Source organism: Anas acuta, chromosome 2, assembly GCF_963932015.1.
Source record: "Anas acuta chromosome 2, bAnaAcu1.1, whole genome shotgun sequence".
NCBI lineage: Eukaryota > Metazoa > Chordata > Aves > Anseriformes > Anatidae > Anas > Anas acuta.
Genome location: NC_088980.1, coordinates 67026691 through 67053094, shown reverse-complemented (window position 1 = coordinate 67053094; position 26404 = coordinate 67026691). Strand labels below are relative to the sequence as shown.

At 41.1% G+C, this 26404-nt stretch overlaps 1 long non-coding RNA gene across 3 annotated transcripts in view; it reads left to right on the top strand.

The window, feature by feature from the left end:
- Positions 1 to 5357: 5357 nt before the first annotated feature.
- Positions 5358 to 26404, top strand: part of LOC137850538 (uncharacterized) — a 172402-nt gene continuing 151355 nt past the window's right edge. The window contains exons 1-2 of one of the 3 annotated variants that reach the window (XR_011092592.1): positions 5358 to 5496; positions 13452 to 13683. This is a non-coding gene — a long non-coding RNA (uncharacterized lncRNA). Of the gene's footprint in view, positions 5497 to 6239; positions 6494 to 10705; positions 10989 to 13451; positions 13684 to 26404 lie in introns of those variants that run through there. The other 2 variants (XR_011092589.1, XR_011092591.1) reach the window with 2 other exon arrangements.

Below are 26404 nucleotides of genomic sequence, written 5' to 3'. Positions count from 1 at the left end.
TAGGTACACACTGCTGATGCAGCATAAGCAGTAAATGTTTTCCAAGGGGTTGTGGCAGGGTGAGCAACATCACTCTTGTGTAAGAGATAACAGCAACAACAATAAACGTTCTGTGAGAAATATACCACAAATGTCAGTAGGTGTGTGAGAAACACTCCGTAGCCAATAACTTAGGCACAGGCAAGAATCTCAGTGAAGTAGTAATTTATTCGTGATTGCAATGGCAGGCGCCCCACAAGCAGGAGTGCACCTACTGGTCACATATTATGGTTTACATACTTTATTTCTTGATGGACCCTCCTCTGTTTTCCCATTGACTGGGTAATCCAGGTTCACAACCTACCCCATGCTTCACAGACAATGCATGGCCTTTAGTTACCAGCCTGTTAAATTTCAAATTTCTTTTGACTTTTTTTTTTTACTGTTTAATGTGGTAATGTTTCTTCACTTACCTGACTTGACACTGTAATTTTCACCTAATTGTTCTAAGGAGTCTGGTTGTGTGCATTTTACAAGGTCACCTGCTAAGTTTTCTTATCCCTGCAAGCATATCTCAATACCACATTACTTACACTGTAAACAATGTAACTCTGCAAAAACAACATTTTTATTCCCACAGGTGAAACTTGCTAACTTAAACCAGTAGAAGTCTTCCCTGCACTACCATAACAGTTCACTAGTACTCAAGGAAGATGTCAGCAGCTAGTTTGTGTTTGAAGTTTCACTATTGCCTAAATAGTTCAAGAAAAACTTAAATTGCTTCATGATTTTATTTTGTAGAAAGAGAGGTTCTTGTATTTTTTTGATCATTATTTTCACCATGGCTCTTCAATGGGGTGTGCATTTGCACAAAAAATCTCCAAACCTCAGGGTCGAGGCTTAAGCTGAAGAGCCAGAGCACATTCTCTGTCTTGTAACTCCAGGTATGGATTCAGGTTCCTAAAACAGAGGTGACAGGATGGAGAGTGAACAGTCTCACAGGCCACGTTATAAGAGAGGCAACTGTCAGCTTTGTAAAGTCATCTTCTTTCCCCCATCTTTGTGCCTGAAGTGATGGATGTTTTCTCTGCATGGTCTTTCTATAGTGATGAGCCCATCTTGCCTTCATGCCTGCTGGCTGATAATTGCCACAGTTTCCTTAAATTAGTCACAGGTTGGCTGGCTGTACTCTAATGGCACCCAATTGTCAAGAAATAGCTTAGGGACTCATTCTTTGTTCCAGGAATAAACTAGGATTATTGAACTATTCCCCCCCCCCCCCCCCCCCCCCCCCGGGATGATCACTTTCTTTATGGGCAGCAGGAGAAAAGATGAAACAAGGTAAACTAGATTAAGGGATTTCCTCCTATTCCCAGCTCTTATTTTCATTTGTTGTTGTTGTTTTCCCCCCTGTGGTGCTGTGGAACTGCAGCTACACATTTAACCTTTGAGAGAAAAATACAGGAACATGAGTCCTTCCTTCTGCTCTGAGGGGAGACTGGAAATACAAGGTTAGAGAAAGCAGAGGGAAATTATGATAGTAAGGGTTATTGCTCATAGAGGAATTTGTCTTTAAGGTAGGTACAGAGGATGCAACAACTCAGAGTGAGATGTATATTGACTCATTTGAAGTGCGTGAGAATAGGACTAGAATTATCCTCCCCTCAGATAAAACCAGTGAGATTGGATGAAGAGCTGCTTTGTCAGCAAGACATGCTTGCTTCTTTTCAAGTATGATGAATGGAGTAGGTGCTGGTCACTGTTGCCTGTACTTGGAATTTGTGTATTTTCAAGGAGTGAAATATTTTTATTATTATTATTTTATTGTATGAGAAAGCTGAAAGCTACCCATATTGCTGAGAATGGTGGTCACTGGTTCTTCCCTTTCTGCTTTTTTTTTTTTTTTTTTTTTTTTTGTGTGTGTGTGTTTTCTGGGAGGTGCTTGCAAAGAGAAAAGATCCATGAGATCAAACAGGACAAAGGGAGGAGGTAGCCTATGTCCTAGTGGCTAGGATATTTGCCTGGGAATTCTGATATTCTGCTCCCTGAACTGATCAATTATTTTATCTCATGACTGGATTGTGTAAAATGTGACTCTGGCATTTCACAGTATAGTGTAATCTAGGAAGAGCTGAGCAGAGACCTTTGTTTAGCTAGAAGTGCAATTTTGAAAGAATGCATCTGTTCTCCACTTAAGTCTTGCTTTAGGACCATAAATCCCACCGTAAGCCTGGCCACAGATATTCTTTCTACTCTGGAATAGAAGCACTTGTAAAGAAAACTGCATGTATGTTTAGATTCCCATAGAAAATGTAAAAAGATGGATTTTCAGTAATTTCAATTTGGAGGGTGTGTGAATATGGACTAATAATTTGTGTCAAGAAGATGGTTGATATTAATAAAGAAGGGGGAGATGTGGGAGTGTGGCCATGGGGGTCGGCAAGCCCCATGGTTGATGAGAACATCAGACTCTTAACGATGAGGCCATCAGGAATGTAAAGAGTTTAGAGGGAACAAAGAAGGGTGATTCAGGAGACTCCATGTAGTCTGGGGTTGCCTGTTCTCCAGCCTATAAGACATGGAAGTTTCTGGGTGTTTGCTGTTACTGTTACATGCAAAGTTGTTTGACCAATGAAAAGTTGTTTTGAAAAGGACTGCTGTGGGAATAAGGGTATAAGAGGGGAGCCTGCCTTCAAGATGAAAAGGCAACATGAAGTTGTCATCTATAAAGAAGTAGAAAAAATGAATGAATAGGAACAGGCTAGCAGAGCAGAGACCAGGATGGGAACAGGCACACTGATCGCCTCATGAAGATAGGTTCGGCCAAACTCAGCAAACTGCTCAGAGAAGCTCGTACAGAAAGTTGCTGGAAACAGGTGTACCGGAGCTGGGAAGAAGCTCAAGCTGAGACAAGCGGAGCCGTGCATACAACTGCCCCTTGCTGGTAAGCAGTTGCGCATTATGGTGAATCATACATCCTTAGGAACAAAGACTGTCCTGGTAACCTTACAGCTTATTCTCCTTATTGATAATCGGACAGTTTATGAGCCTGAAATATGGGACCAAACTGAGGTCAAGGTGCGGGATTCTGCAACTAAAAATGACAAGGTTGCAGTGGGATTGCTCGGCACCTGGCGAGTAGTCTCTGGGGACTTAAAAAGACATGTGTGACCACAGTCAGAAACGTGTGGTTTGCCAGACAGTGAGGGAGCTGCGGGCTCCTTTACTGATCCGACTGCTATGCCATGGGCCTCTCTGCTGCTACAGCCATCGAAGGCCTTTGCTGTTACGCCCCCTGCTGACCTGAACGTGCCTTTTGACCCAGGCCTATTGGCCTTGAAAAGGAGATGGATATGTTTTTCTTCGATCTGGGAGGAACGGGATAAGTAAGGCCTGAAGACCGAGTTGCTTGACAACTTTAAGCGAGACATATTGTTCAAAAGGAATGGGAAATGGAGACTTGTTAGTAATCAAAAAAGGAGTGAAAAATGGAGACTGTTAAGTCATGGAACTTAAAGGATTGTTTGTTACCTTTTCTGATCGTGAATATGTATAGGCGTACTCAATTTTAGTAAGTCATGGAACTTAAAGGATTGTTTGTTACCTTTCCTGATTGTACATGTATATAGGCATGCTTGCGTTTAGTATGTAAAGCAATGTTCTGTATATTTAGAATGTTTGATGTTTGTGTGTACGTGTTGGTGGAGCATAGACTCCCCGCACACCCAGCGCTGTTTACTTGCCTTTTATACCTTTTAGAAATACTTGTTTTATAAATATTACAAAATTCAGATTGAGTTGAGACTTCATTTATAACAAGGGGGAAATTATTCTCCCTACCCAGAGGCTGTGGAGAAGCAGTTTGGGATACTGAAGCCTATATAACATTTTCTGCATGTAGCTGATTCCAGCTTGCTTGGAAGCAATATGTGTTTCCTGAGGATTGGGGGGGGGGGGGGGGGGGGGAAGTTGTTTATCCTGCTGTCAAATAAAAGCAAGTCACCAAGAATTACCTGTGGTCATCACCTGTCAATGCTGAAACTGCTGCCATGATGCCCCAAAGCATGTTGATTCAAAGATCGAAGCCGAAATTCCTTTAAGTGGTATATTCTTTATTGCAGCGCTGGATGCACGGGGGATCTCTCCACCTATCGTGCATACCCAAAGCGGAAAGCAGTCTTGAATTTATACAATCAATCTATCAATATTCTACAAGCACCTATACATATGCATTACCTATCCCCGCCTTCCCTCGCTTCTCATGCTAATTAGCCTTTTGGCACCTTGCGCCTGCGTAGAGCCTCCCAAGAATTGTGGGCAGGGGTCTTTGGGACGTGGGCAGGGGTCTCTGGGAGGAAGACCCCGAGTCTTCCTCACAGTGTACTTTTCACCTTTGGTCAGGAATCTGCTGAATTGGCACGTTTCTTAATTGCGAGAGCTGGTTGTTGCCAATTCTTCCGTTTGTTGTATCTTTATAATGAATTCCAATGTCCAGTTTTGAGATTTATAGTCCTTACGTTTGTTTCTCTGTCCATCTGCCGCTTCCTTATCATGAGTTCCAGTGTCTTGTTTCGAGATATACAGTCCATGTCTGGGGATTGTCCTTGCCTCCCCAATACCTCCTTAATCAATGTCTAGGTATTTAGTTTAAAGATAGTCCAACACACCTATGTGGTGTGCAGTCCCACAGGATTAGCTGATGCCACCCTAGGCTAAAACCTGAGCTGTGGGCCTCCTGAAAGTCTGGGGAGAAGGATTTGTTTTCTAGGTCCTTTGGGTGCCTTGGGTAACCTTGGCCTGTGCAGGCCTTTTCAGGGACCCACATTCAGTTCTGGTTTTGTGAAATAAAATGTTTGGTCAGTCTGTTTAAAAAATGAATCTCTTTACTTCTGTTTTTTTTTACAATGTCTTGAAAGTCAATGCAGGCCAATTTGTGTTAGCCCCTGCCAAATCAAATTGTTATTTCTATTCTGTAATAGAACCTGCAAGAACCTAATTCCTTGGTGTGGCCAGGTTCTCCCTGGCTTGAACAGTTTCCAGCAGAGCCTGAAGGATGTACCACGTAGTTCTGTGGGGCAGGATTAGGTCCCTGCTTCAGCTGGCAATCAGGCTTCCAGCTTTCCTGGGGTACTTGATGAACCTGCAGTGAATGAAGTACTCAAAGTGCAGGGAGTCATTTCTCTCCAAAGGACTCTATTAAAGAAATGAGTCAGTGTGTGTGGTGGAGTGGGTTGCCACAAAGTAGTCTTCCACTGTGAAAATAAATAGCAGAACAATAAGAACTGCACAGGCTTTACCATCTCATACAGCTTAGAGGTTTTTGATCCACCTTCCTGCCCCCATTGGATGTGGCAATTAAAAAGCAGGCCATGAAACAGTTCAGACAAAGAAATGATGTAGATTTGAAGCCATCATCTTAAGCATCTGTTAATTCTGTTAATTGTCTGTCATCTCTAAAGGAAAAAGGTGACCATTTGCTGTGTGACTGCAGAACAATCTGAAGGCTTCTGGAGCCAGGTATTTAGCTTTCTGTGTATTTTCCCCTGTGTATTTAACCCTTCTCCTACTACACTGCCAAGCACGTGCTACACAGCTGCAGGACAGTTTCACAGCACTGTCCTTCAGTAACTGGAGCAGCACAGACAGGCTGGTGGGCCTTCAGGATGCTGATTAAAAACTCGTGGCTTTAATCAACAGTCCCATACCTCTGGCTGCTGAACCACTGCTTGTTCTTTCCAGTAGTCACTCAAAGGGAGAAGAATCTGTGTGAGTCACTACCACTGCATTCTTCCATAGCTTAAATAAAGTCCATGCGCTCACTGCTTTTGCCCAGTTTTGCTCCTCTGGTGGTGGGCTGGGAGATCTGAAGGGCATTTGGATGCGTGCAAGCAGAGAAAGCCTTCCTTCTGAGGGCCTTGGAACAGGCTGCAGCTGTACCCTCAGCACTGAGCACTACCCAGATCCTGAGTTCCTTTGCTGCAGTCACCTGTAACTTAATTTGACTGACTGACATAGGCCAGGGCCTCTAAGTCCTGTGTCTACTGCAACTTCAGCCTTTCTCCCCCCCCCCCCAGGTGGGAGTTTTGCCTTGTGACTTCAAGGCTGTATGGATTTTATTAACCCCAAGCTGCGTTTGTTTTTTCCATCTCCCACAAGTTTCTATTTTTAAGGTTGTAGCTGATGTGAACACCTACCCCTGTTCACCCAAGCCTGAATTAATTGGCTTAATTTAAAATTTGAACAGGTGGCTTCAGCTGGTGCCTGTAGCAGGCAGGGGGTTTTCAGTGGTCACCAACTGGTGACCTGCCAGGACAGCGTGTCCTCATGTCTTTTCCCAGTGCATGTTGTCCCCCCTCAGCCTTGGTGTCATGAGGCTCAACGCTGGCTCTCCTTGGGAAACTTGCTGTCATAGTGGTGACTACGTGGCTGTTCCAGTTCACTGTCAAAGCAGCTAAAGCAACCTGTTGGAGCTTTGGGCCTGCTGTGATCACCATTAAACTGGGGGAGGGAGAAGGTAAGGGAGCTAATTTTGCAGTGCTTTCTCCTGAGTGGCAACACTAATTTCTGGTTTAAAAATGAACAAAAAAATACCTTTATAGCTATGTTTCCTGATGACCATGCCCTCAAAACAGTTTTCATGTGTTTTCTCATCTGGATTTTTGACACACCTGTTGTGAGCTGCTGTGAATCCAGGCTCATTTCATTCACTGGGCTGGAGTAATGGTACTGAAGGAAAAAAACAGAAATAAGACATTTCTGCTGAAATGCAAAAGCCTGAATTGTAGATGTGTTCCAAGTTACCTCCCTGTTTGTCTCCATTGTTTTACTTCTGTGTCTTTTGAGATTTCTGTTGCTATTTCCATTTTTTTTTTCTGAAATGTGGACTCTATCTTTGATCTTTTTTGTTTGTTCTCACTGTTTTTTGCAATCCAAGCATAAGCAAATGATATTTGGAAAACATAAGTCTGAACCTTTCAGTGATTGCTCATTGCTGTTAGAAAATCAGAACTTCCTTTTTTTTTTCCATTTAAAATACTGCTGATCCTTGCTCAGTCTGTGAGCAAGAATTAGGTCGCTGCACTTAGTGATTCTTTCAATTAACTGTGTAATTTTCTACACACACAAACTTTTTTTTTTTTTTTAAAAAAAAAAAAGTTTCATATGGTAGGGTTTGATTGTACCTTTCTGTTTTTAATTCTGGATGCCTAAAATTAGACCATTAAATCCAGACCTGCATCTTTCAGTTACCTGGTCAGGGTTTATTTGAGGGGATGCTACTGCAATGCTGAAGCTTACTTCAGGTGTCTTGCAAAGCATTTAATTTTTCTGACAGCGGCTCTACAGAACAGGTTCATAAATATGGATGTAGATGCTTGTCTGTAAAAACCTATTTTTTAATGTCTTGGCTAGAATTATTTATCTCTGAATGCATCTCAATTATTTCTTCAGCTAAGCAAAACTTGAGTGGGTTCCTGTTCCAGTGTTTGTGGTTATTATTTTTGTCTGTTTGTTTGTTTTTGAATCCATGGAAGTTGACAGAACTCCTTAATTCCCTTTGAATGTAGCCAGGGAGATCTGTTTTTGCTGGTGTTTGGTAACTGTGCATTAGAAGACTCTGGGTCTGACAGCTCTGCAGAGATCTCAGGCAGTTTCACAGTAAGGTTCTAGGCACACAGTGTCAACAATGTGCTGTCTTTATGTATTGCTATATACAGCGCATATCACAATGTAATTTTCCATGTTATGAGAAGGCTTCCATGGTAACAGCCACATTCCAGAAAAATCTAAAATCTGGAATGAAACACCTTACTCCTCACATTTTTCTGTAAAAGGACTCATTCCTTTGGCAGTTGATAGATGGAGCTACATGTAATTTGGGGGGATAAAATGCACGAAGAATGAAAGAATGACCTGTAAAAAGGAAAGTCTTAATCACCCCAGCTTGATGATGAAGCTTGGAATCCTGTGCACTTGTTGCATTGTTCCATGGGTTTCAGTTGTGCTTGAATTTATTTATTTATTTATTTATTGTTAGGAGTTTTGGTTTTGCCCCCCCCTCTCCTCCCCCCTCCCCCTTCCCCCCCAGAAAACTTAAGTGATGAGAACTGCTTGTGATGGCCAGTTTATCACTCATTAGACTGAAGTAAAAGGGTAGCATTATGCTTTTGTTTTTTCATTTAAGGAGCTGTCAGTATGCCATGCCTGATGCAAAAGCGTACATTTTTTTTTTATAATTTTCACTTTAACCACTTGATCTTTGACTTGTGTTTGTTGAACCCTATTAAAACATTAGTGTCAATGTGTTATAAGATGCTATCAGCCGTAGATAGACATAACTTTTTTTTTCAGTTAAATTGTGAGACTTGCCAGCATGGCAGAAGTATAGCTGGTGTTATTTTTAATTCCTCACAGTGAGAGAAAACAGGGAAGGGACAGGGGTGAAGAAACACAAGCATCCTTTAAGATAAGGCTTATGACTAAAAATACTAAAATTATTTGTTGCCCATTTATAGTGGCTCATTTGACAACAGAAAAATCATCTTTGTAGAGATTATACTTGCAGAGAGACTGCATCAAAAGTTGTATTTTTGCAGAGGAAAGAATTTGGGAAGTGGAAGGGTAGGACTTCACCTTCGCAGTAGCTAAGCTAACTTCCCAGGCCAAACATTTAAGTCTATTTGCAGTTCATTTAGGAGAGTTAAAAAGACAAAACTATGCTGTGTTCAGTGTTGATGATGCCAGCAGAGATTCTATGTTGCCAAAATAAATGGCAGGGACATGGTCACAGTGCTGGGGCTGGTGGTGGTTGCTGGGCTTTGCCAAGGCATGGGGGGACAGGGCTCTGAACCAGGCTCAGCTGCAGCTTGGAGCCTTGTGAGTAGCAGCTTGTTGGCAGCAGTGCCAACTTCTGTGGAGCAAAACATGCATGTCCGTATGTAGGATACCTTAAAACTCATAAACTCATGTACCTGTTTTAAGGTGATTAAAAGTGAATTGGCAAAAATTTAATGGTTAGTTGTCCCAGGCTGACATCTCCTGTAGCTGAAATACATGTGGCTGTATAGCTGAAAGCTGACTGCCAGGCAAGGCTTCTTACCTATGCTTTCAGGTTTGGTGGCAGGTGACTTGGAGGTCTCTGAGAGATGATCCCTGTGGGTTTGTAGGGTATGTGTTATAAATGAGGTCTCAACTCAATCTGAATTTTGTAATATTTATTAAACAAATATTTCTAAAAGGTATTAAAAACTATAAAAGGTATAAAAGGCAAGTAGACAGCACTGGGTGTGAGGGGAGTCTACACTCCACCAACACGCACATACACACATCAAACATTCTAAACACATGTATACAGAACATTGATTTACATAATAACCCAAGTATGCCTATACATACATACAATCAGAAAAGGTAACAAACAATCCTTTAAGTTCCATAACTTAACAGTCTCCGTTTTCCATTCCTTTTCAACAATGTCTTGCTTTAAGTTGTCTCCTTTTCAAGGCCAATAGGCCTGGGTCAAAAGGCACGTCCAGGTCAACAGGGGGCGTAACAGCAAAGGCCTTTGATGGCTGTAGCAGCAGAGGGGCCCATGGCGTAACAGTCAGATCAATAAAGCAGCCCACAGCTCCCTCACTATCTAGCAAACCACATGCTTCTGACTGTGGTCCCACATAGCTCTTTAAGGCCTCAGAGACTGCTCGCCAGGTGCCAAGCAATCCCACTGCAACCTTGTCATTTATAGTTGCAGAATCCCACACCTTGACCTCAGTTTGGTCCCATATTTCAGGCTCATAAACTGTCTGATTGTTAATAAGGAGAATAAGCTGTAAGGTTACCAGGACAGTCTTTGCTCGTAAGGACAATTTCCCCATAAATCACAACTGCTTACCAGCAAGGGGCAGTTGTGTGCGTGGGTCTGTTTCCTTCAGCTCGAGCTTCTCTCCAGCTCCAGTGAGCCTGTTTCCAGCGACTTTCTGCACGAGCTTCTCTGAGCAGTTTGCTGAGTTTGGTCGAATCAAAGTGCCTGTTCCTGTCCTGGTCTCCATTCTACCAGCCTGTTCCTCTTCACTTCTTTTTCCTGCTTCTTTATTGATGTAACTTCATCTTGTTGCATTTTTCTTTTTTCTTTTTTTCTTCTCTGGAGGGCAAGCTCCCCTCTTATACCCTTCTCTCCAAAGCAGTTCTTTTCAAAACAACTTTTCATTGGTCTAACAGCTTCAAATGTAACAACAACAGCAAACACCCAGAAACATCCATGCCTTAATGGCTGGAGAACAACAGACCAGCTGGAGAACAAGAAACTGGAGACTGCATGGAGTCTCCTGAATCACCCTTCTTTGTTCCCTCTAAACTCTTTTATATTCCTGATGGCCTCATTGTTAAGAGTCTAATGTTATCTCAATCCTGGGGCTTTCCAACCCCCATGGCCACATTCCTAAATCTCCCCCTTCTTTATTAATATCAACCATTTTCTCGACATGAATTACCACTCCATACATAATATGAGGAAGTTGGTGTGGTGAGAGCTGGAGTCATGAGATACTTGAGGTTACCATGCAGAGGAGCCATAGCAGGTGAGATGGAGTAGATTTTTAATGTGTGATTAGCTCAGCTGAGGATGCAGTCTGTTCCAGCTGCAGGGAAGAGACCTTGTTGTCCTTGTTCCCTGTTAAATGCAAGAGCGCCCCAGGTGCTTTTCTCTAATAGTGGTTTCATAGTATAACTTTCAGTACTACAAAAGCCTAAAACTTATGAAAATGATTTAAATGTTATTCCTAAAGATTTCTGGATTACTAAATTACTATGATTTGGGACACTGACATACGTTATTACTGGAAAATCCAGTCCAGATTAAGGCTGCATGAAGTTTGATGCTGAGCAAAGAAGCAGTAAGGGGGTGCCCCATTGCCACAGAGCCTGCATCTCATGTAGTATGTCGGGGGGGTGGTTTTATAATGAGCTACAGCTGGGTTCCCATGGCTCACCCAATGCAGGTACAGATCTGTTTGGTAAGTACTACTTAAACACTAGTGGATCATATCTAACTATTGTTTCTAGAAGTTTGTTTACTATACAAGGGTTCTTCTGCTGGTTGAAATGTTTTTTGGTGAGACCCTGAGTGTGTATACAGCTCGTAACTAGTTTGTCCTTCCTTGTAGGAAGGACACATTTGGAGAGGAAACATTATAGCGTACCTCTGTGCTGGCAAGTCTCTAGATTCAGACTAATAACCTACAGGAAAGCAGCACTGTATTTTGCCAGAAATCATGAAGCATACGAATAGTGATTCAGTTGGTTCTGGCAGAGCTGGTCTCAAAACCAAATTTATATTCACAATCTTCATCCCCAAACAGTGAGAATTTTAAACTGGGATTAAAAAACAGACCCTGATTCCCCAGAATGTGCAGTTTAAATTGTATGATATTTTGCTTAGAAACTCCACGTGCTCCCCAGGATCCCTGACTACTGTTGCATGAGGCTGACAGGGGTTGACAGTCTAGCTACTGTTGATCAGTGGGAGATGCTAATGAAACTAAAAGGATTATATTGGCTTCATGCAGCAGCTTTGCGGGCTCCTGGCATTCCCTGGTGAGCAGGAGTCTTTCCAGTCTGTGGGCTGGGAGCTCAGGTGGGTGGGAAGCCGGCAAGTCCTCACTTCCAGCTCCTTGCTGACGAAGAGCCAGGTAAACTGCCATGAAGTAGGCAGATTTCCAGCCCTGCCTCTGTCTTCTGTCAAAAGATCAGGGTTTCCATGAAATGTTAGCATTTGTCAAATCACTGTGTTGTGACAGAATAAAGATCATTACAAAATTCAGCGCATCTGAATTTTGATCTTGCTTGCATCTGACTCAGGAACAAACTTCTGCTTTTTGAATGAACAAGCAAAAGCTACAAGGTCGTTTCTGCCTCAGAAGCATGCCACAGCAAAGTGCCTCTTATTGATTAGGGCTTATTAGTGTGAGTTTTATGGTGTATGGACCACAGATACATAGCTCCTAGCTGTATTTGGAAAGGAGGTGAATCTCTGGCAGGTGTAGTCAGGGAAGGTATGACATCGCTTTTGTACTTACCCTGCAAAACCCTGTGCAGCAGTGTCGTTGAGTATGGTTATGCACACAAGCAAATGTGGATGTTCACGACTTGTTGTGTGTATGAGAATGGGTGTAACCATAACTGTGCTTCTCCCACAGGCTACAGATGTGATTTGTTTTGTAATATCACGTTCTCTTTGAATTTTTGTTCTATAAAAGGGGAGATTTCAAGTTAAACGTATCTTTAAAACCTTGGTAACCTCAATCTCCGTACCTAAGTACCAACTGAACACTTTTAGATTCTGTGAGTTACAGTTTCCTATTTAACCTTCTAGTTTGCAGCAAATGGGCTATCAACACAAGGTAATCCACTGTAGCTTTCTTTATAGCGAAGTCACCCTAGAATAAAAAGAGAATAGCAGCAAAAGTTCTTCCTGTCACCACTGTTTATAAAAGGCACTAAAATATAATACTTGAATGTATGGAATTGTGTAAAATAAGCAGCTTAATTTTGGGTGACTAGATTGCTTGGTTCCTGGAAAAACTTTACTTTTCTTAGTTTAATATAAACCATTCAGCTAAACACTGTTTCGTTTTGCAGCACTTGAACAGCTATGCATAGGCACATTACAAGGCTCTCATAGCCCCAGGGTCTCCTGGCTAACCAGTCTTCATGCTAGAAAAGGACATTTTAAGATAAGTGGTATTGGGCTTCTGCTCTTTGTCTTCTTACAAAGCTTTCAAGAACTGCAGCAGATTTATACTGCAAGGGCGGTATGAATACAAACACATGCCCCAAGCCACAAAGCAGCATGTTCTTGTTGCTTTTCTCCCCAAGCAAGTGTATGTAAGATTTGCTGATTTGGTAAAAATATGTGTTTTTAATGCAGATATTTTGAAATCCGTATCTGAATATCCATTGGAGCTCTCTTAAATGCCTTGAGGAAGACTGAAAGTGTCCCTCAGCAGTTGATGAACAAATTAGTATCTCTATCCTATGACACAGAAAATGATCTAATCCATTCTTGCATAGATCTGTCATCTCTGCAATATGGACAAAAACAAAAAAGCATGTATTCTTTGGGGAAACAGATGAATGTTATTTTTCTGTGAAAGTTGGGGGTTTTCTGACACCATCACAAAACATGCCGTCCTCCAAATGTGTTAGAGAACAGCTTCTGGGCAAGAGGGAAGGGGGACATGTAAGAGATCACATTGTGATCTGAAACAATGTGTTTTTCTTGAAGGAAGTTCAGTAATTGTTCAGAATCACCAACTGGTTAAGTTGTAAAATGAGTGGATGAAACAATGGAATGAAGACAGGTGGTGTTTTTTGATGCATAAACCTGTGTCCTGTCTTCAGTCCTGTGGCAACTGCAAAAATTGAAATTTTTTTTTCTCCAGCTGTCTTCAGGGTTTCACTATTGTTTCTCCTTACAGATCATCTTTCATTTGGAGGAAGGAGAAGTTTCACAGCTGTGAGGAAACTGTTACAGAGACAAGACCTGCTGAAATGAAAACGAACTAATTATCATGGAACATGATTTTTCTACAAGTCATTTGGGTGCGAGAGTTAACCAGCTATTGGCTTTAGGGCCTCTGGTTCTTGCAGCTTTCTGACAGTGTTTTGTGGAGCAAATGGATAACCTGTCCTGAAGCCACTTCAGATGAGGTATGGCCTCTAATTGTTACCTAGTTATATTGTGCATTTCTGTGCTGCTAGACTATAAGTAACAATTTATGTGGTTATTGTGCAGTATTTTTGGTATTTTAACAAAGGTGGTTTGAGAAACATCTTTTTAGAAGGACATAAACAAGAAGCTTATTATTATAAGCTACTATTATATAATAAGCTTATTATTAGTATTAATAAGCTATTAATCTGCAGAATCCCTCTATTCCACAGTGAATTCTCTATAGTGTTCTGCCATGGGTATAACTTTTCAGAGTAACTTCATTCCATAAAACTGAAGGCTAGCTGTCAGGGAGAAATATTTTGATCTATAACCTTATTCAGGGTTATCATACTTCTGGGTATTTTGTCTTCTAACTGGAAGTGGTGGATAATAGAATCTGAGGGCTTTGGACACCTGTGGTGGACTTCCAGATTTGCAAATCATCTGTATTTGCATCTGTGGGATTTCTGTGACATTAAATATGCTCAACTTAACTGCATATCTGTTAATCAGTGTATGTGTAGTTACTTCAGAAAATCCTATGCAAAAGTGTCTTCCTGGTTTTATCTTGGGCATGGCTAGACAGCCTTTTTTTGCAACTGTCAACTGTTTTCCTCTCCCACGTAACTTGACAGAACTACACTGGTAATTCTACACAAGAGAGATCGGGATAGGTGAAGTACCTTTTTGGAGGAGGAAAAAAGAGAAAATTCTGTCATTAACCAAGCTTAGTCAATTTTCTTTTTATCAGTTAAATTAAGAAATGCAGGGTAAAGTAGGCTTTGGGAGTTTGCTTTCTCCTGGTCTAGAAGAAATGTCAGCTAGGAAATGTGAACTTTTGCATTTGGTTGTGGCCCTGGTGGATCATCTAAACAAGGCCAAGTTGTTTTGCTCCTCTGTCCCTTTCCCTTCTTCCAACCTTGATAACTATAGTAGGCTCTAAATATAAGCAGCACAGCTTGCATGCTGGGTAGTTTCCATTGTGCTCAGTGTGATGGCAATTGTTACTGATCAAAGCTGGAGGGCTCCATGATATGCACAGGCATCTCCAGACAAACAGCCCCACTTGATTTGTGTACTTAAGACGGATGATATGGAGATTAAAATGTTGCTTTTGTGAACAGACTACAGCAGTTGCAGGGGAAAAAAAGGGTACTTAATGAAGCTTTGTGAATATTCCATTGCAATGAAGAGTCACTCAATTTTAAAAAAATTCATTTAGAAGTTTTCACTGGGCTCAAAATACAATTCTGGCTTCACAATTTCTGGCCAGCGCAGCTTGTATAAATGCAGCCCTTTGACACAAAAACAACTTGAAATGTATTGGACTCCTTGAAGCTGGTGATTTTATTGTGTCAGTTACCCACTGTGTGTGCTGAATAGAGGAAAAAAAAATCCAACACCTGACATAGAAAGATCAAATCAACCTGGTTTTCTTTGAACATTCTACAATCAGGCTCCTATTCATCACACAATGTTGTTGCTGACATTACTAAAATTCATAATGACACTTTTCTTCCTGTGACAGAAAAAGGTTTTTTAAAATAATAATAATAATAATAATAAATAATAAAAAAAAAAACAACAGCACATTATTTGGACTATTTATGGACTTTAGTAAGGCCTTCAATGTTGTGAGTCATAAAACTCTTGTGAAATGATTTCTCTGAAGAGGCATGTAGAGGTCGGTCTGTACAGGAATGGCTGGTAGTGATGGATTGGTTACTAGTGAATGAAATTGCTTTTTGAAGTCTTCATGTTGTGTACTGTTTTACTTGGTGCTGAGCAACTTAACCTAAGGATGTGGTATCTCTAAATTGAGATTGGACGTTCAACTCAACTGATATCAGAACTTTGGCAAATTGCTTGTGAAGGGATTTCTCTCCCCACATTCTTTTTACAATGTGTGTAATTTTAATGACACATGATTTATGAAAGGCTATCATGGAAAAGGAAAAGAATTGACTTGGCATCTGCAAAAATGGATCTTGGTGTGCAGATGTAATACCACTGTGGGACAAATGTAACAGGGAATGGTTTTGGAGTAGGACAAGGGAGTCAAATGTGAGTCTGAAATAATGAATCAGGTAATTGTTTGGCTGTGGGGTGTAAGGAACTGTTAAATTTTAATTACAGGTTGCTTGTGTGGTCACAGTCCACTTTGGACTTTCAAATTAACAGGCCAAAACATTCCTGTTGTGAAATTATTTGAATAGCAGGCTTTTTTTTTAAAAAAAAAAAAAAAGAAAAAAAAGAAAAAAAAAAGTGTTAGACTTATGACTGTTAATTGACTTGAATTAAGTGTTTGGCCCCTTTTAACATTAAATGATAAGATGTGAAAAGCATCTTAATGTCGCTTTCAGGAGTGATTTTGTTGGTTTTTTTTTTTTTTTTTTGGAAGTATACGAGACTATGTAGATTACTTCTGGAAGATGAAAAGTACAATTCTGAGATGGCTTGGATATATTACCTCAAGATAACTATTCCAAGGTACTTTTACCAGAAAATGTGCACTCTAAAAGTAGTGCGCATTTAAAAAATAAATAAATAAATAAAAATCAATGGGTTTTGACTTGTAACTTATAAACTAGTTTTCTCCAGTTGTTTCTGTACACGTACTCCTTACATTAAGGAGGAGTAGGTGATTGGGAGTAGTCAGCATAGATCTACAAAGCAGAAATAATTCCTGACCAACCTGGTAGCCTTTAAGATGAAATGTCTGCCTTGATGGACAAGGGTAGAGTAGTATTTGCTTTGACTTGAACAGGACCTTTAGCACCCTCCCCTATAACCAATAAGTGGACAATGAGGTGCCTTGAAAGCCAGTGGGGTTGGACAAGATGATCTCCAGAGGTCCTTTCCAACTTCAACCCTTCTGCAATTCTGTGTTTTAAATAGTGAAATGGCTGAGGGAACTAATCTGTTTGTAGCTATTCAGGCACACAATGATCAGTGAATAGTATTTATTATAGCTTAGTTTGTTTACTTTGGAATTGAATAAAGCTGAATTATACTTCTCTTGAATCATTTGTTATCCTGGTTAGAAAACTGATAAACTTGCTCTCCTGTAAAAACCCAGAAAAGTTTACCAATTACTATTCCAGACTTAATTTGACTACTCTCGCTATTTTTAACAGCTTCTGCACTTCATTTCTGACCTTGAGAGTCAGTCTTCTATAATGAGTGTGCTAACAACCTACGTTTTTTGTTTCTTCCAATAGTTCTGAAATGCTGCATTGGCAGAAAGGCTTAATATTTTGAATTCTAAATGTTAATGCATTTTTTTCTATAAGCCTAAAAATTTTTTTTTGAATGTGCAGTCCACTAAATACACTACTTCTTGTTCTCAGTGCTCTGGATTTGTTGGCTAATTAATATTCACTTGGGAGATTGGTATATTTAATTATCTGCATTTTATAAACTCTGGGAATATGGAAGCACATGGGACCCAACACAACAAGCTTTTACTTTTTTTTTTTTTTTTTGTATTGCTGCCCCAGTACCAAAAAAAAAAAAAAAAAAAAAAAAAAACCAACCAAAAAACAACAACCCTGATTTCTTGTATGCTCTATCAGAAAGCATTATTTTGGGTTTAGGTGGAAAGGTTTTGGTATTGGGAGGCCTGCAAGGGTATGCCCTCTGTGAGCAGAGCCCAGCAGCTGCCCCATGTCAAATCATAGCCAGTTCCAGCTGGTTCCAAAAGAGACCCACTGCTGGCCAGAGCGGATCCAGGGAGTGGTGTTTGCACCTCTGTGAGAGCAGATTAAAGGAGGGAGAGGATGTCCTTGGACAGAATCTCCCTGTCCTTACCTCAACCCCTGAGGCCTTTCTATGGTATTTTCTTCTTTTTTTTTTTTTTTTTTTCTTGGAGGGGAGGGGCAGTTGGAGAGTGGTTGTGGTGGAGATTAGCTGCCCAACAAGTATATAAGCAGGAAGAAAAAAAAACAAACACAACCTTGAACCAAACTAAATCTAGTGTATAGCCTTCTCCCAAGCAGAAAGCTTTTCCAACCATAAACTCTCTTGCTTGTGTTCCATGACACCAAGAGCAATTAAGTTGGTCTTGGAGATGAGGCAAATAGAACTTCATCAATCCATTTCTCTTGAATGTTGTTGCAAGTGGTTCCTTACTGATTTTTTACCGGTTCCTCGCTGATTCCTTACTGGTTTTTGTAAGCTTTGTTCAGCATGTCAGCTGGGAGTGTTTTGTAGTGAGTGACAAATACACAGACCACAATTTTTTTTAATAATATTTTGAAGGAATTACAATCTGACATTGCAGTAGCATTTCTGTTTTGTGTCCCTTCCCAATCTTTTTTTTTTTTTTTTCCAGAGTGGAAAAAGCAGTGTAAGTATGACTTGTTTTCATTTCTTTGGTAGGTTGATTAATTGCACTAGAAAGATGGGGGAAGAAATAGTGTTGCTTGTCCAAGTGTGTCATAAATCTAGATCAAAAGTAGTTGAACTGCTTGGCTCCTGCACAGCAGTAGTGTATTTAATTCTCTGATAAGTGTCCTTATTAACAATCATCAGGGTTTTGTATAGTGATCCTTGACAATTCCCTCAGACTTCTAATGCAGGAAAAAGTTTTACCAGCAATGATGCAAATTTAAATGGAATAGTTTTACTGGCTTTGTCCCTTCCGTGTATTGAACTGAGCCCCCCTGACCTTGTGTATTTAAAGAAAGCACAAGTTTTCAGATTTGTCTGGCTCCATCTCTCCAGATAATTTCCTCATTTGCCTTTGGGAGAGATAACTGGTGGGTTTGTGGATAAACATCTTCCAGTTGTGAGAAGAAAGCAAACCTTTCTTTACTAGGAATTGCTGCTTGTTTATGTCAAGCAGCTTAATGTTTTCTGTGTTTGGGCAAATGTTTTTTGTGGCACATGACCAGCAATTCTTCCAGTGTTTTTCAGTGTTGTTGCTTTGGTGCTGCCAAACCAGGGAGCAACTTGAAAGCCTCTCGCACAATAACCAAGCTGCCAGTGATTGTCTGTGGAAGTATCCATTTATACCATGGCAAATATAGTCTAGATCCTTTCATTTTGTTTCTTGGAAGAAAATTAGGCTATGATGGGAAGCCTATGTTAGTGAGATGTTAGCTCCAGAACTCTTAATGTCTACTATTTTCTGCAAAGTGTTGATAAGCTCAAATATTTTCTTAAATAAATCTGACCTACCTATCAAATGCTAATTTACTCTAGGTTTGCGTGTCTGAATTTAGCTAGAGATGGGGGTTTCTCTTGCAGTTTGTGAAAGCTTTGTTTTATTCAAAGTAATGCTATTATGGTCAAGGCTGGAATCCTAGTTTAAGGCAGAACTATCACTTGTCTTTTAGTCACATGCAGACTAAATAGCATTATAGCATTGTAAGTAATGTCTGACTTATCTGACATCTCTGACTTATTTCTGTAGTATACAAAATGGTTTTAAGTACTCACTACTATTAAAACAACAGAATGTTGCCAAGATTTAAATGGCAGTTTTACTTTAGTGTTGTAACTGTGTTTTTTTTGTTTGTTTGTTTGTTTGTTTTTCCAGATTTGGTCAACAATAGTTGTGGTATCTGTACCGTAGGTAATTGAACTGTAACTTATATTGAAGAGTGGTATCTTTTAATGGTATTCCAATTCGAGCAAAACTTTGGTTGAAAAATGTGTCATGGTGACAGTGACAATGAGAGAGGCAGAGTAGTCAATATCCCAGTTACTTAATGCACTCTTCCAGCCTTTACTAGGGCACCCATTTGAGCTCTTACTACCAACAATTGAGGTGAGTGCTCTGTTGGATGTTCAGCCGGGCATCTGCTTTATGCTTCATTGTAAAGAACTAAATATTTCCTGAGACTGAATGACTGCTGCTTGATAGTAATGATGCTTCCTTGAGCACTGAGCTTCTGCTAAATCAGGTAATGCAGGGATTTCAGCATGGCTGGCTGCTGTCCTGAGCAAGTTGTGCTAACCAGTGAATGGGTCAGGTCATCTCTCCCAAAAGAAGGAGTGGGCTTGTATTACTTTTTTTAACACAAACCATTGTTTTGCTAGACATGATTTCAAGTGAATCCTGAGCAATGAGAATTTGTCTGCAGAATATTTGTTCCAAAGTCTGCTTGTTTCATTTCTATTCCAGCAGAGGGGACTTGTAAAGTCTGTTCTTCAGACTTCAGAATAAAGTTCTTGGGGTAATGGGCAGAGATTAGAAATAACAGGAGAGCCACCTTCATGCTCCACCCCCACCCACCATATAATGGGAAAACTGAGTGCTGCACCTGTTTAAATTACTGTAAACAAGCTGGTTCTTCACACTAGTGCTGAGCTCTTTTAGCTTTAAATAATATAGATATATAGACAATATAACAGACTTTGACATTCCAAAATGTCCCCTCATGCCCCACTTAAGTCTCCTCCACCCTTTTCTCTCCTCCTCCTTCATGGTCTTACTTGCAGTAAAACACTAAATGACACTCTCATTCTTCTGACGTGCACTGGAGATGAAGTTAGCACTGAGGATCTTTGGTAAGAAACAGTGTGAATAATGGAAAAACCTTACTAGAGTGGTGAGCCTACTACTTTTAGCTACTGCCAGCAACTATGTTGTACACCTTACAAATGAATCTATTCTAAATAAAATGTTTCTATACCAGTATTCCCAAGTGTTGTTCATTTCATGATATGAAGGACTGAATATGTTCATTCTTATCATTCTTTTGCTTAAGCGGTTCTCTTCCTTCTCAAATTATGGTATTTACTACTGAGATGTGTTCATTTTGTCAAGCTATAAAAGCAAGCTGCTCTGGTGGCTCTAAAGAGTTTTTTTTTTTTTTTTTTTTTTTTTTTTTTAACTGTCTTCCTTTGTGTTTTTCCCTCTTTTGGTTAAATGGACAAGTTGTATGTAACCTTTCAGATAAGGTCCCCCTCAGGGCTGGGTATGGTGGCTTTTTAATTTTCTCCCTGACAACACCTGTTGTGATGGGACCCTCTGTCTCTTTCATAGCCACATTACTTGTCTTGTGAGCGAAGGAACACTTTTACCTGTCCCAGAATTGGCAGCATCTGGTGTTATGTGGGAAAGTATTGTCTGAGCTACGGGAGAGGTTAGTTAGTACACTTACTCAAGGAGAGTATAAACTGTGTTGAAAGAAACTGTAAGGCTGGAGGGGAGGTTATTAGTGGAGTCCCTCAGGAACTGGTTTTGACATAGATCTTATTTATTATTTTAACTAATTACCCAAAAGTAAGACAAAAACAAAAATGCACTAACGAAATTTGCTGATGGCTTGAAGTTGGGACTACGTAAGGAGAAGACTGTCCTACAGGACTAACCTTGAATAGCAGTGAGATGGAGATGGAAAGGAATTATTGTTAAAATTATGTGAAGCTTAAAGGAAAGCTTAAAGGAAAAAATGAATATTCCTGGGAGCTCATTTACAGGGGGAACAGGAACTTGGAGGAAGTCACAGCTGTATGGCTTAGTCAGGTGGTAGCTGTAAATCTTGTTTAAAGTACTAGGAGATCTGATTCTTTCTCCACTGGAGGGAGACAAGGACTAATGAGAACAAACACAGTAAATGTTAGATGATGTGCAAATTCACATCCAAAAGCTGCAAAGGAGTCTGACCCTCGTGATGTGGAGAAAATTGCCATTGATACATGTAGATCTGTCTTCAGTTGCACCATGTTAAGATGGGCAGAACATAAGGCAGTGAATGTTACAGGGGACACACAAAGCATGTGCTGAGCTTCTTTTATGTGCCAAGTTTTTTTCTATTTGGGGCACACATGATTTTGAGATGGTTTGAAACTAATCAGGGGAGTTCAGTAGGCTGAGATCAAAACTGTCCTGAGAATGGTGATTGAAGCACCTTTTAAATAGTTGCTGATATCCTGTGCTCCCTGGAAAATTGCAGTCAATTTGATTATAAAAATATTTATTCTTTACTTTTAACTGAATTGTTCTGTAATAAGTTGATACAAATTTGGTACTACTGTTGTTCTGTTAATGAAGACTATTTTTTTATATTATTTTTAAATGGAAATAAAAAACTACAGGCAAACAAGTAAGACTTCATTACATACAGAGTCATGAATAAAGGAAGACTTTAACAGTAACAGCAAAATTAAAGGTGTGAAAGTATTTGCAGAGGGAAGAGAATAATCACTGAATTTTCTGTTCTAAACCAACAAAATTGCAGTACTGAAATTTTCCTGTTGAAGAGCCAGGATGTTATACAGTAGCAAGACTGACAGACAGCAGCTGCAATAGCTTTTTTAAACGTGTGTGTGTGTGGAGTAGCTAAAAGAATAGGGATGGATCATGTAGGTCCTAATGTGGTGATTGCTTCTGCTGTTCTTTCCCACACTGTTAATCTGCATGCCATGCCTATACTGTGGAAAATGCCATACAGCTACCACTGTCTTTCCAGATTGCAAAATTCACAGATGTCTGTGGTGCAGGGGTTTCATAGTCTATTTTAAAAGGTATGAAGAAATTGAAAGTTGGAAGAAATTGCAGCAAATCAATAAACTTCTGTGCAGTTTGCAAACAACCTTTTTCTCTCATTTGCCAGAATATGAGTTTCTGTCTGGAAATGTTCCCCTTCCTTTCTCTTCCTTTGTTCCTCGGTTCTTCACCCTCACGGTAGCTCCTATAGGTCAGTGTCCTCGATAAGAAATCAGAGACTTTTCTCTTGGTTCTAAAGCTCCTGGGGACTTACATAAACACTTTACTGTTTTGTTAGAAGTCTTAGTGCTATAGCGATCACATTCACAGGATTTAGCACCTCTTGTTGCAACTTAGCTCTGGTGATGCTTATGCTACTGTTTCACCTGAAGTCTGCAGTTATTTTACTCCCTCATGAATATGTTAATTAGTTCACACTTGGAAAAAGTCTTTGCAGTCAGAGCCAACTTTGCATCTTGGGGTGGTATTTAAATAACTTATCTCCATGGAAAATATATAAGTCTAGGTTTAAAAAAAGGATAGTGAATAAATTCAGTGTGGTAAGAATCTGACATCCGCATTGCAAAAAAAAATTCAGTGCAAGTAAATTATGCATCTTTTTTTTGTTACAACAGTTCAGAAAATATACTTGCAAATGTTGCAAGTATATAGCAAATGTTTAATTACTGTCTTTATTCTACTGTTTCTAAATAAGCTTTCTACTTGGCAACTGACTACCTGAAATCTGATATTCTAAATATTTCCTTATTTCCTGATAAAAGATTCATATTTTATGATTGCTCTCATATTCTAGTTCTCTCATGTCAATCAAATTAGTATTTCAGTATTTTGATATCATTAAGCCCATAGACACAGGAGCATGATATTAGTATTTTTTGTCTTATCTTTTCATTTAATTTCCTTTACGTATAGACTTGGCTGTAGTGATTATTTGTCACCTGCTTTGTTTGACATTTCACCTATTTGTATTATAGGTGATTCCTGGACATGCTATCAGGTGAAATATTGTGTTGTAAAGTTCATTAAATTGATATCTTATATATAAAATAGAATTTATGAGTACTGAAGAATTTCAAGTATTTATAGTATTTGTAGCTTTTGTTCTTTTTCACACGGTATTAGAAACCTCATTAAAAAGCATGAGAATAAGAGCCCTACAACCTACTTTTCAGATCAAAGTAATTCAAAGAAACATGAATGTATGTACACATTTTATTTAACAACTTACTTTTCAAAAGCCCATTCCAGTCAGTAGGCGGGTATTTTGATTAGCAACAGTGAGTTTGAACAAGGATTTTTTTTGGGGGGGTTATATCTATAGCATGCTGGGTTGATTAAGCAAACAAATAATTGATAGAATCACAGAATCATCTAGGTTGGAAGAGACCTCCAAGATGACTTGACATAGGCAAGAATAGGAAGAGACCTCCAAGATCAATGACATAGGCAAAGCAGAGACGCTTTACGCCTTCTTTGCCTCTGTCTTCAATGCCGATGATGGGCTTCGGGACCCAGGGTGCCCTGAGCTGGAGGACCGGGATGGTGGGGATGACAAACTCCCAACCGACCCTGAACGTGTGCGGGATTTGCTACTCCACCTGGATCCCTACAAGTCCATGGGTCCGGATGGGATTCATCCCCGGGTGCTGAAAGAGCTGGCGGACGTCATCGCGGAACCTCTCTCAATTATTTTTCAACGATCCTGGGAATCTGGAGAGGTCCCGGTAGACTGGAAGCTGGCAAATGTTGTGCTGATTTTCAAGAAGGGTCAGAAAGAAGACCCTAGCAATTACAGGCCTGTCAGTCTCACGTCAGTGCCTGGTAAAATCATGGAGAAGATGGTTCTTGAACTTATTGAGGTGCACCTGGGGGACAAAGCAGTCATTGGTCCCAGCCAGCATGGGTTTGTGAAGGGTAGGTCCTGCCTAACTAACCTGATTTCCTTTTATGATAAGATCACCCGTATGGTGGACCAAGGGAAACCAGCTGATGTGATTTTTTTGGACTTCAGCAAGGCTTTTGACACGGTTTCCCATAGGATCCTACTGGACAAAATGTCCACCATACAGCTAAACAAAAACATCATACGATGCGTGAGCAATTGGCTAACGGGCAGGGCCCAAAGGGTTATGGTAAATGGGGCTGCGTCAGGCTGGCGGGCGGTCACCAGTGGGGTCCCTCAAGGCTCCATTTTAGGGCCGGTACTTTTCAATATTTTTATAAATGATCTGGATGTAGGAATAGAAGGTATTTTGAGCAAGTTTGCAGATGACACCAAACTTGGAGGAGTTGTGGACTCGAATGAGGGTGGAAAGGCCTTGCAGAGGGATCTGGATAGGTTGGAGAGCTGGGCGATCACCAACCGCATGAAGTTCAATAAGAGCAAGTGTCGGGTCCTGCACCTGGGACGGGGAAACCCTGGCTGCATGTACAGACTGGGCGATGAGACGCTGGAGAGCAGCCTAGAAGAGAGGGATCTGGGGGTCGTGGTAGACAGCAAGTTGAATATGAGCCAGCAGTGTGCCCTGGCAGCCAGGAGGGCCAACCGTGTCCTGGGGTGCATCAAGCACGGCATCGCTAGTAGGTTGAGGGAGGTGATTGTCCCGCTCTACTCTGCACTGGTGAGGCCTCACCTCGAGTACTGTGTGCAGTTCTGGGCACCACAGTATAAAAAGGACATGAAACTGTTGGAGAGTGTCCAGAGGAGGGCTACGAAGATGGTGAAAGGCCTGGAGGGGAAGACGTACGAGGAACGGCTGAGGGCACCGGGCCTGTTCAGCCTGGAGAAGAGGAGGCTGGGGGAGACCTCATCGCAGTCTACAACTTCCTCGTAAGGGGGTGTCGAGAGGCAGGAGACCTTTTCTCCATTAACACCAGTGACAGGACCCGCGGGAACGGGGTTAAGCTGAGGCAGGGGAAATTTAGGCTTGACATCAGGAGGGGGTTCTTCACAGAGAGGGTGGTTGCACACTGGAACAAGCTCCCCAGGGAAGTGGTCACTGCACCGAGCCTGTCTGAATTTAAGAAGAGATTGGACTGTGCACTTAGTCACATGGTCTGAACTTTTGGGTAGACCTGTGCGGTGTCAAGAGTTGGACTTGATGATCCTTAAGTGTCCCTTCCAACTCAGGATATTCTATGATTCTATGATCATCGAGTCCAACCTCTGACCTAACACTAACAAGTCCTCCACTAAACCATATCACTAAGCTCTACCTTGAAACGTCTTTAAGACCTTCAGGGATGGTGACTCCACCACTTCCCTGGGCAGCCTGTTCCAATGCCTGAAAACCCTTTTGGTAAAGAAGTTCTTCCTAATATCCATCCTAAACCTCCCGTGGTGCAACTTTAGCCCATTCCCCCTTGCCTGTCACCGGGCACATGGGAGAACAGACCAATCCCCACCTCACTACAGCTTCCTTTAAGGTACCTGTAGAGTCCAATAAGATTGCCCCTGAGCCTTCTGTTTTCCAAGCTGAACAAGCCCAGCTCCCTCAGCCACTCCTCATAGGACTTGTTCCCCAGACCCCTCACCAGCTTCGTCGCCCTTCTCTGGACCCGCTCAAGCACCTCCATGTCCTTCTTGTAGCGAGGGGCCCAAAACTGAACACAGTACTTAAGGTGCAGCCTCACCAGAGCTGAGTACAGGGGGACAATCACTTATCACTTCCCTAGATCTGCTGTCCAGGATTCTGTTGGCCTTCTTGGCCACCTGAGCACACTGCTGGCTCCTATTCAGCTGACTATCAACCAATACTCCCAGGTCCTTCTCTGCCAGGCAGCTTTCCAACCACGCATCTCCCAGCCTGTATCTCTGTTTGGGGTTGTTGTGCCCCTAGTGCAGAGCCTGGCACTTGGCCTTGTTGAACTTCATACAGTTGGCCTCAGCCCATTAGTCCAGCCTACTGTGGTGGTTTTACTCAGGTGGGCAGCTGAGCTCCACCATAACTGCTCTCTCACTCCCCCTCTCCTCAAAGAGGAAGGGGGAGAAAATACAACACAGAGAACTCGAGGTTTGAGATGAGGAAGGTTTAATTAAAGGGAAAGGGAATGGGGAGGAAAAAAGAAACAATAAGTCCGTGCGAAAGCACAGAGAGAGGGAAAAGAAATTATTCTCTACTTCCCATCAATGAGCGATGTTTGGCCACGTCCTGGGAAGCAGGGCCTCAAAATGCATAGTGGTTGTTCAGGAGGAACAGCCCCCTCCCCCATAAGAGCCCCCCTTTTTATTGCTGAGTGTACATCAGGTGTTATGG